The sequence below is a fragment of the Zootoca vivipara genome, chromosome 5, assembly GCF_963506605.1.
Source record: "Zootoca vivipara chromosome 5, rZooViv1.1, whole genome shotgun sequence".
Lineage (NCBI taxonomy): Eukaryota > Metazoa > Chordata > Lepidosauria > Squamata > Lacertidae > Zootoca > Zootoca vivipara.
Window position 1 is genome coordinate 37,580,203 of NC_083280.1, and position 12,174 is coordinate 37,592,376.

The window sequence follows — 12,174 nt, forward strand, 5'->3', positions numbered from 1 at the left end:
ATTTAGCTGCTTTATTGTCCAACATTATTTCTCATAACACTTTTGGTAAAATAATGGCAGAGCATATTCCAGTGTTATGATTTTAGCAGCTTTACTGGCATTACGTTTTATGGGTGAAAAGGACTGTTTACCACGTTGTATGTGAAACACTGTTTGCACAGAGCTGTACCATCATGCTTCCTTGCAAGGGACCCACAATGTCATTTTTCTTTGCCTCTAAATTCATAGAATGTTTGAATTGTAGAGTTGGAAGGGACCCACAAGTGTCCAGATTAGCTCCTTCTACAGTAAATTATTACAGCCAAACTCCTTGCTGTCTGAAACAATCCCTTCCTTAGCCATTGAGTAACGTAGACCCCTGTGTTTCTTGAATAAAACTGGTATCATCAGAAATTATCTAATATACCAAGGCTGCAATCTCATGAAAACTGACCTGGGAGTAAGTGTTTTTGAACTCAGTGGGGTTTACTTCTGAGTTGAGACAGGGGGAATTTCAGTTCCTATGTAATTCACACTTTTCAAAGCAACATTTGAGTTCAAACTCAGCCTTCAAAATGCTTTGAATTTTGCAATGCAGTCACCTGGCCAAGTCATGTGAACAAAACTGCATATAGTAGGGCAAAGTGTGCTTAAAAAGGAATATGTTGGTGAAAATAACATCCAAATTGTATAATATTGTGGGAAATTTATTTGGGGAAATGGGAAATTGCACAGAAAAACATTTATTTAAGTAGAAATCTTCATTAAAGTGCTGAAACAAAATCTTCATTAAAGTGCTCAAACGAAAACTCACCAACTGCTGTAGAAATGCAGATTACTGAACCTAAGACTGAAAACATGAGAAACCGGGGGGGGGGGGCAAGCCTCCTTTCCCAAAGTAAGGTCTTTGGGGGGTGGGGTGGGGAAGCATGAGAAGGGGAGTAGTGGGGAGGGGGGAAAGCCACACTTCAGCCAAGCCTTTTGAGCATTCCTGCTGAATGCTTAGAATCATAGAATCATACAGTTGGAAGAGACCACGAAGGCCATTCAGTCCAACCCCCTGCCAAGCAGGAAACACCATCAAAGCATTCCTGACATATGGCCATCAAGCCTCCATTTAAAGGCCTCCAAAGAAGGAGACTCCACCACACTTCTTGGCAGCAAATTCCACTGTCGAACAGCTTTTACTGTCAGGAAGTTCTTCCTAATGTTTAGGTGGAATCTTCTTTCTTGTAGTTTGAATCCATTGCTCCGTGTCCGCTTCTCTGGAGCAGCAGAAAACAACTTTTCACCCCCCTCTATATGACATCCTTTTATATATTTGAACATGGCTATCATATCACCCCTTAACCTTCTCTTCTCCAAGCTAAACATACCCAGCTCCCTAAGCCGTTTCTCATAAGGCATTGTTTCCAAGCCTTTGACCATTTTGGTTGCCCTCTTCTTGAAAAAACCTTGATGTATTCTCTTGGGCATTCAACAGGAAATACTCAAAAGCCCAACTTGTTGCTATTGTTAAACTATCAGGAGTCCAAGATCCTTGCTGATATACTAAGAATCACCCCAGGACCTATCAGTAGATCCTACCTTTTGCCCCTCCAAGCTTAGTGGTGAGAAACTCCTGAACATAAGCCTCTGTGTATGAATTTCAGGTTTACTGTTTTACTCTGCATTCCTTTGGGAGGCTAGAAAGGCCATGTACTGTATACAAGATGTCATCGCCTAGTCCTCCATGGACAGCCACTGTGGGAAATAGGGCACCCATCAAAGAGGATATGCAGAGCTGGCAAATCTGGGGGCCTCTATCCCTGCATTTCCCACAGCTTGTCCCATTAAATGCAAATATTAACCTTGATCGGATCAGACTCCCTCCTTGGTTTTGTTTCAAAGGGAAAGCAGCAGCAACAACAACACACATCCCTTCATACTCAATATGATATGCATGCACTTTAAATTGCAGTATCTGAACCCCAGCCGGAAAAGTCCCAAAAGCCATAGCCCTGAGCTGCTATCCCATTTCTATTTTGCCCTTGCCCAGGAACAGCAGCAGATGGGAAAGATTCTTCAGTATAGCTCTGAAATTGTCAGTATAATGGCAAACAGAACATCATCTTTAATCAGCTGCGGCAAACCTCCTTTTCCACCTACAAAGCCTTCTGTAGAACAGGGACAAGACAGGCTTGTCCATTAGCTTCAAAGCCATTCCATTGGGTGGCATATGGATGGCAGACTGAGGCTGGCCAGCTTGCATCAATCTAGTTTTTCCTCTGCGTCTTTCTTCAACCCATTGCCTTTCCATTCATCTGGCCTGCAAGCCCAGCCCATTCATATTGCTAATAGATGAGTCCTCATTATCAGGCCATGAGTGCAAGAAAGAAGCGTGCCGGTCCGAAAGGGGAGTGCCATTTTCTGGGTAGGCTCTGTGCCTCTCCTGTGCTGCTAATCCACCTCTTTGTGGAGAAAGGCCCCTTGCTGCAAAGAAACAATACGACTTGCATGTCATCATTAGTCTGAAAATTATAAAAGAAACCTTCCATCAGTATTGGCACAATTACCTTCCCATTCGCCTGCTCCACCTCATTAAAAGGAAAATGTTACAATTATGGCAGAGACGGGAGGAGCAGATTAATGTTCTGTTTCTAATGCATTGATGAATTGGCACTTAGTCAAAGAGATTCTTCTTTATTTTAAATGAAAGCCTGTCTTGTTTTCACACAAAAATGTGTTATAAATAACACAAAGATAGGGAGAGTCCCCTATATCAGGGGGCCCTTGGCTGTGAAGTTGTTTTCTTGATTAGCTCTCAGATAAGATGTGAAGAATAAGAAGCTAGTTAAAAGGAATCATTCGGCCTTCCTTATGGGAGTATTTCCAGAGGTAAAGCTAGGAGTTACCTGCCATTTAGAATTATTGCAAGCACATTCACTGGTTCACCCCTTATGTAAAACTGAACATCTTTGTTCTGAAGAAGTGTGCATGCACACGAAAGCTCATACCTATGACAAACTTAGTTGGTCTCAAAAGTGCTACTGGAAGGATTTTTTTATTTTGTTTTGAACATCTTTGATTATGGAATAAATAACATGTCTTTTTGAAGTAGTGTTTTTAGTGTGGAATGGGGCTTACTCCCAGGTAAGTAGGTATAGGATTGAGGCTTCATTTCTGATCTCAAAGGCTCAGACTGAATGATAAAGGAGAACATACATGTGTAAAAAATAGATACAATAACTTAGTGCCCAACATGACCTATTTGCCAACAGTGATAACAATATTCATTACAACCTTCTTCCCAGAACTTTTGTACCTCATATGGTCAAAATATTCTAAGTCATTTTGACTCACTGTGGGGAAAAAAGCAACTAATAAATTTAATTTTTAAAAAATGTTGATCACTAGTGTGAGTGAAATAGGACAGAATTAAACTGTTCAGTCCATCCCTACTTCGGAGTGAGCCCTACCCAGAATGAACTTGAAGGTTTCTCCTTACATTCCGGTATTCAAAATGTTAATGCACTCATTTCCCAAAGAAACAGAGATTGATTAGACCAGTGCAAATCTTTGGTTAACAGCTTCTATTATCCAGTCCACATGCCCCTCACCTCTGAGGTTGACCCTCACCCAGAATATGTGAGGGGCTGAGGGAACAGGAGGAAGGAGAGTGCAAGCTCAGATCTTGTTGAGGGAATGCCAAACCACAGTTATACCCAAACTGATTCACGACAAAGTTTTCTTCCTATTAATGAGATAATGATCTGGGGTCAGTTTACTTCTGTGTTAATGCTGAATCAAATTTAAAGCTAATGAGAGAAAATGAGTTCCTGTGGTAAGTTAGTTATTCTTGGCTCATAACTACCTCTGTGGGGAGCCATTTCAAGGCTTCTCTGTTCACAAGCTGTAGTTTCCTTTAAAAGGAATCAGACAATTGCATTTTTAGCTTTGGTTTTAGATCCCATTGAAGCAGATTTAGATAGCTGCCTTTAATTTTCTCTCCCACTTTTCACCTTAATTTTACCAGGGGTTGTCCATGGCAAACACACGAGCTTCAATCCTGAAACTTTGTTGGAAGGAATCAGAGGTACTGTATGTGGCATGAAAACTGAACTCTGTGGTCACATTAAAGGGGTATGGAAGTTCCCCTTTAGTTAAGTAGCAGAAAGAGGTGGGTGTCTGCGATTATCATTCTACAGTTTATTTAAAAAGTTACCCGGTGCTAATAAGTTGGAATGCGGCTAACACAATCTACTCGAAGATGTCTCCAAATGTGTCAAATATAAGATTGATTCAACACAAATTAGACAGGTACAGAAAGCTAAACAGCACTGAGTAAAAAGGGTTAATTTTCTGCACTTTTAAACTGAAAAAAGGAAATTCAAATGAATTTTATATGTACCTTTTAAAATGGTGGAATAAAAAGGGTCAAATGTGTGTGTGGGGGGGTGTTGGATATTTTAATTTCTTTTCCAATTTTGGTGAAAACTACTGATGTACTTTATTTAGCTTTGTGGAGGAAGACAGGCCTTATTCGTTTGGTGATGTTCTGAGCAGTGGTTCAAATGTGATTATTAAGGTTTTCCTGCCCCATCAAAGCCTATGGTAGCAACTGCTAGTACAACAAGGCAGCATGTGCACAGATAGATTTTTGAAGCAACGTTTTTGCCAGTACTATAACGGTTGCAGAGGGACCGCCTACTGGATTCTCTTTGTAATGCCTATTACTTTTGTTGTAGGATATGACTGTGAGATACAGTGGTTAAAAGAGGATCCACCGACCATTTGGGATCTGTGGCAACCTGAAAAAATTTCATAGGGGACCACAGTTCACAACCCCTCCCCTAGCTGAAACCCCCACCATATCCTGCCCTATACTGAATCTTCACCGCACAGTAAATCCCCACATTGATACCCCACAACCCCCTGCCTCACACTGAATTGAACCCCCCCACACACCCCACAATTTCAACTGCAGCACCTCACTGGCTAGTCTGTTTTATCCCCACCAAGCATATCAGATTCCAAAGCAACCCCAATTTATTTATTTATTTTGCAGCTTGCCTGCTGGAGGAAATCTCAACATCATAGTGAATGAGTATTTTCTCATGTCCTATCACGTTGCAGTTCCAAATCCAGAAACTTGAACTATCATGCCATTCAGTCTTACAAACACAAAACTCCTTGGGGTAAGACAGCATCAGTGTCCTGAACCCCTGGCCTACCTGGCAGCAAGTCAGTATGCCAAGTCCCCAATCCAGGGTCAATTTACATGTCTAAAGTACCATCCCTCAGAGATCCTGGAGCATCCAAGCTGATGTCCATCAACATGGGCAGTTGGACAGACACAGCACCTCATCTCCACTTCCCTTTTGTACTTTGTGTGCTGACAAAACAGCATCTGGGCTTGATGAGACATGTGACCGTCACCTGTTCTGAGCTTACTCAACTGAGGAATCACACCTCCTCGCAGAGTTAGTGAGTTGCGTTGTTGGCCCTTGCCTGCCTCTGCCTCCTGGAGTGCCCCTCCTGCTGTTCCCTATGCCTTATAGCATGCCATGTTCATGGAGACAGGTGATGGGTCCTACTACTCTGGTTCCTATGCACTGTCTCCCCTTGTCATCCTCCATCACCCTATGAATACTTCCTACTACAACCTCTTCTTCCTCATCCCCAGCTTGCCCTGGTGTGCCCTAGTCCTGGCTATACTTCTTGCTGGGATCATCTTCCTGCTCTCCATTGCCCTGCCAGTTCATGACAATCAGGTTGGCTAAAAGAGGGTCCTCCCACTGTTTACTCATCCTGCCAGCTACCGATGAAAGCGTAGATCAACTCACAGGATTCACCAGCGATACTGTAGGGCACAGATGTTTCATAAGACAACACAGTACCAGGACAACATGGATCATATTTGCTTTTCCCAGACACCCAGGGAGGAATTCAACATTAATGTTTAGTTTATAACAGCTGAATGATCTCCCCTCTTCTCAGGGCCATCTTAAGCATATCTGGCGCCCTGGTGTAAAGATCCCTCCGGTGCCCCCCCGTTCCCCAGTGCGGCTGTCTGGCGGGTGCAGCGCGGCCGCCGCAGGTGCAGCAGCGCGATGCCCGCCCTGGCGGCCCGGCGCCCTGGCGCCCTGTGCTACCCATCCTTGCCGTAGGGCCAGCCCTGCCTCTTCTTCCCCTGTGTGCTGTTCTGGGGGGTTCTCTAAGCCCCCCACTCCCAAAGCCAATTTTGTGGGACAAGAGGGAGGAAGCCCCATTGCATTACTGGAAATCCTTGAACAGGCTTTTGCTAGTGGGACCAGTTAGCGGAATCTCGTCCATAATTCTCCCCATCTGGAAATTGGCCCGAAAGACAAAGGAAAAGTGTGGGTGCATTGAAAAGTAGAGAGAGAGTTGTATGTTAGTACAATCTGTGCCCTTGTACAATGTCATTACTGATCATGGGGCATAAATATTAAGCTAACTAATTTCCCAGATTTGTGGAGCTTGAGCTACCATTCTAACTCTAATCAACATGAGACAACTTCTGGCAGGTTGTTTGATCATCAAAAGTATTTACTTATTGCAATTATTTATATCCTACTTTTTAAGATGCAAATCTTTCCATGATGGTTTGCAAGGAGCATGAAATTATAGTTTTAAAAAGACACAATAAACAACATCAGGCATGTAAAAAGCCAATCAGGATCCCTGCCACCCCCTGGCTGGTAGAATGGCTCTGTGGAGCATAGGGGAAAGTCCAGCCAGAAAGTCCAGAGCTGGAGCAGGCTCTGAAGCGTTTATTGCCTCCCTCTCTCCTGCAGTCCTCCCCAGAAAGTGGTGGTACATAGCCCTTTGATAGAAATCATAAAGTCCAGCTGGAGCAGCTGCTGAGATGGTTTTTGGCCCTCACTCTCTCTTCTTCCTGGAATCCTCTCCATAAGACAGTTGAGGTAGATGGCACTGTAGGGGAGATGTCCAGCTGAGGTGGTCTTCACCCAGGTCCCCCTCTCTACCAGGATCCTTCTTGCAAGGCAGCTGGTGGAACATGGGGAGAAATCCAGCTGAAACAGTATCTGAGGTGGCCTTCACCTCAGAATTGGTCATTTTCCCTTTCAGGATGGGTGGGCGAATGCCACTCTAATTTCTCAAGAATAAAAATACCCTTTTACATTTTGTATTAATCAGTTATCATGGCCCTACAATGGCATTTATTATATTTCTGTTGTATCACTCATTTACAGCAACTCTCGGACTGTTTCAAAATGTCATCAAAACGTCACTCATGGGAAACATTCAAAGTCTCAAGGGAAACATTTAATTTATACAATTATTTTTATAGTCTTGACCTTCATGTCTTTAGATGTTCTCTCCATTTCCCTTTATCTTTTTGTTGGAGTGCAATACCGAAAAGAAAGAAGTACTCCACTGGGCTAAAGGTTACAGCTGCTTTCTAAATATGTGCTACAAACACTGCGAGAATCTTTTAATGCTTGGTATAATTGCTCAGCATTAATTCAGTGGGTGAAACACTGAAGTGACCTATTCAGGCATTGAGAAATCTGGTTCCTGTGGTGCTGGGCAAAGCATGGCTTGTACGATACTGCTATTAATTATGGCATGCTTCCATGGTACCTTTAACTGTGGGCATTGGAGATATTCAAAGCATTCACCAGTGCTTAGGAAGCCATATCTGTCAAATCCCCCCCCCCCGCCAGTCTGTAAAAGCTGTAAAAGACTAGATTCCCTTTTGCAAACCAAGGGGTTTCCATTATCTTTAGCCAGAAAAGAAAGAATCCCAGCCAAGAACAGAAAGGGAAACCTACCTTTCTCTTTAAAGGGCTCATTTTGTGTTGATCACAAGAGTGCCTCCAAAGTTTTATTTGCTTTGTTTCATCAGCAAATCAGAACCCCTTGCCCCCCCCCTTTGCTTCCCTGACGAGTGAAGGATATTCATCGCTTTCTTATTATTCATGAGATAACAGCCAGTGTGACATAGTGTGCTTAGAGCAGGCATCCCCAAACCTTGGCCCTCCAGATATTTTGGACTACAATTCCCATCTTCCCCGACCACTGGTCCTGTTAGCTAGGGATCATGGAGTTGTAGGCCAAAACATCTGGAGGGCCACAGTTTGGGGATGCCTGGCATTGGCCTAATACCCAGAAGACCAGGGTTCAAGTCCCCATGGCAGCCATGAAGCTCAGTGGGTGATTGTGGGCCAGTCACTCACTCTCTGCCTAACCTCACTGACAGGGTTGTTGTGAGGATAAAAATGGGGAGTAGTAGAAAATGGTGTACACCACTTTGAGCTCCTTGGAGGAAGGACGGGATATAAATGTATAAATAAATATTTCCTATCCAATACCACGATCCCATCATTGAGTTACACCTGCTGAGCAGAGATGCGACTGCTGTCAAATTCTGTTGTGCAAACAAAGTACAACAGTATGATGGCAAAAGTAGACAATGTTTGGTGCCTGACCACAAAGAGGAGCAGAATCTTACCTTTAATAAAGACAAGATGGCAAAGGGCTTTTCTTTTTCTTCATTAAGAAAATATGTCTTGCTATTGCTTCCATGGATGGCTTGTCTGCTCTTAGCAGTCCATCAGTCTTCTGGAACAGGATGGCCCATAGGAACAATGATGCTATGTCATAATAAAGATGATAATAAAGACCTTCTTGGGGTCAGTACTCACCGATACAGAGTACAGCCTTTTTTCTTTTTCTTTGCTGCCAATGGCAGCCATTTTGTGCTGGCACCTGCAACATGTTTATCAATATATGAGTTGATAAAGCACCTTCCCCCCCTTTTTTTTACCAAAAGAAGCACTAATTATGATGAATTGTGGCATTCCATCTATTTACTTAGCACTTTGCAAAAAATGCGAGGTTGGTGAAACTGTTGGTCATCCCACAAAATCAACAAATGAAGGGGTGGAAATTGAGGCTGAAATAAACTTGGGGAAGAATATGTGATTATTTCCAGTTGCAGATCCCTTGGCTTGACTGTATTAGGGTGGGGTATTGAGCTGAAAGGGTCTATTTCAAAGGCTTCATTGAAAAGTAGAGTTCTGTGAAGGGATTTAAAGAATGTAAGGGAGATTTTCTCACAGAGGCATTCTTCTAGGATAAAATATGTCTAGAAGTTCATACACTGAAGTAAACTATGCATCTGAAGTATTTTGTGGAAAACTATGTATTTATTTTATTTTATTTTATTTATATATGTATTTATATATGATTTTTTTTATCTTTTTACAACTAAAAACAGGTTAATGTGAGGAAAGGACAGAATGGACATCAGGGACCAGAAATAAACTGATCCATGCATCCCCAGGGAGTGGGCTGACTTTCTTCCTCCACCAGAGGTGTCCAGTGCCACACAGGGAATTGGGTAAACTGGAGCCTTGGGAGAAATATGGTCATGCCTGAGTTTCTAGGTCTTCAAACTCCAGCTCAACTTCAGTCAACAACAACAGCAATGAATGAAATATGATTTGAGCTCTGACTTCAGGAGCAATTTTGTTCTCAGAGTAGTGAAGAATCGCAGCACCAACTATTTGATCTGAAATGAATGTTGAGATAAAAAGCTATGAAATGTTCCCTTACTTTTTAGTGTATTATCTGTTGCTAGGATGGGGGGGCGCATCTTAATTGCTGTTCTGAAGGGTCTGCTATCAGGTGTAGACATGTAAACACACATACACACACACACACACACACACACACACACACACACACACACACTATTTTGGCAGGTGCAAATCCTCAATGAGAAAAAAATATGATTCTAGCACCATGATGGTGTGGATGGGTGTGGTAGAGAGAGAGAGAGAGAAAGAGAGAGAGAGAACTAATGTGTCAGTTGTGATTGGGCTGAGCTGGAACAAAAAGGCATAGACCTGGTCAAATTGTCATTCCACCCATGCTGTCGTTGATATGTTTGTATCCCTGTATGCAGACATTAATATACCAAAGCTATAAGTAAGTAAATCGGACTCAACAGGAGGGCATGCACTAGCATATTTCACAACTCTACTGGATTTACTGCAGAGCTTTGAATTCACAGCAACCTGGAAGGGGGAAAGGCTAGACTAGCAAATAGATTTGAGATGTGTTTGCTAGAATGAATTTGAATTGACAAGTTCTTGCACAGGAAAAAAAGAAACGGCACCATAAAAACAAAGTCTCAAAATACTGATGGTGAAAGGCCGTTTTATCTTTATATCTTGGGCTTTCCTACCAAACAATTAAATGCCATAAAATGCAATGCAATTAAACAAACATGCCTGTGCAAATTCTATGGACGCAAAGTTGAGAAGTGCCCCAAAAGTGTTTTAAAGAATAATAATATGGATCAATTGGTTGTCATTTGCTTTCTATTCCAACTTCACCCACTAGAGGCAACATCCTAATTTTAACCCAGCAGCAATGAGGATTCAGTCCTTTGCAAGGGGGGGGGTGCTGTAATGTATCTACCACAATCTTGACAATAATGGGTGTTTTCTCTAGAATTCCAGGGATAATTTACAGAGTCAGGTTAAGTGTGACGGGACTCACAGCTTTCCTCATGATAAACTGCTGCCCGCATTTGATTGCTCATTTGTATGAAGCCATTATAATAGATCCACTATCACAAATCATCACGATGTGATGAGAGAGAATGATCTGTGATAGCAAACCCTTCTTAATGGTGCTATTGAATAAGCAATGGTGGGATAGCTACAGGTTACCCTGTGGAAAGCTCTCAGTTCTGTCTGATGAGATTATAAAGTGAATTGGTCCTAAATAAAATGCTCCAATGGGCTGATAACCTAATGGGCCCCAGATAGATATAGCATGATTACTTCTCTGGGAAGGATAAACCTGTCATTCCTACTGGCAGCAAAGGTACACCCAAATGTTGCAATGTCTGAGGAGGGGGAATGATGCTAAATTCTAGAATTGTGAATCCATGGATGCTTCCAGAAGGGTGTTTCATGTGGGATTGACGCTCCTCATGCACGCAAGGCTTTTTGCAGGAGCCACGTGGTGTCATTGTCATAAAAATGCCAAGCCATATCTCCCATCACCTCATTTAATCCAGATTTACCCTTTCTGGGGGAAATACAATTAATTGAAGAAGAAGGAATGTGTTACCACTGTGTTCCCACCTGCAATATCTCCACAACATTCATGATATTAAGCCCCAACCTAGAAGAACCCTTACTGGGTGGAAGCACATGTTGCAAATCTTGCGAAAGTTTCTCACTAAAACCAATCCCTGTTATTTCAGGCCACATTAGGCCTACCTAGAAGCCTTTGATTTGCAGCATGCATAAATGAGGTGGAGTTCTTCAGAGCTGAGAAATGTACAGAGCCAGTGTGGTTAGAGAGCTGGACTAGGACCTGGTAGACTAAGGTTCAAATCCCTGCTCAGCCATAAAGTGGTCAGTCACAGTCTCTCAGCCTAACCTGTCTCACAGGGTTGTTGTGAGGATAAACTGGAGTAAGGGAGAAGTAGAAGCCACCTGGAGCTCCTTAGAGGAAAGGTGCCTGCAAGGGCTCATATAGTTTGATGTTGATTTTCTTTCCCCCTTTGGATACTCCAGCAAAGCCGTGTGTGTGTGTGTGTGTGTGTGTGTGTGTGTGTGTGTGTGTGTGTGTGTAGGGATATAATAGGGAGAACTTGATTCAAGCAACATGAGGTACAGCAGTAACACTGATGCTAATCTAGGTCTGCCATACATCCGGATTTGGGTGGACATTACTTCGATTGTTGACGTCCGCTCAACAATTTTTGGGGTGTCCTGGTTTTTACTTTTTGAAATATGGCAACACTAGCTAATGTGTGCAAGCACTCAAGGCCTATTGCTATAGCCCCACACCATATTGCTCCATGCACCAGAAGCAGGTGAAGATAACCTAGTCCAACCATTTTAAGGACTGGCTTGGATGACTGATGAGGGTTCCAGCAAAAAAGGCAGATGGGGTGCCGCTAGAAAGTAGAAAAGGAGCTGGTCTGGCTGTGAAAACCAAAGTGATAAATTGAGCTCATATCAAGAAGAAAATTACAGTGTTGTCCACAATGGACCCAGGAGACAGGTTTGGGGAACAAAGTTCCTGGGAGCTAGGTTGATGGGTTTCATCAGCAACAGCCACTTACTCACTGAGCTTTTTTTTTTTTTTAATGTACAAGGAGGGACGGTGCTGTTCTCACCACTGTGGGAGAAAGCTCTG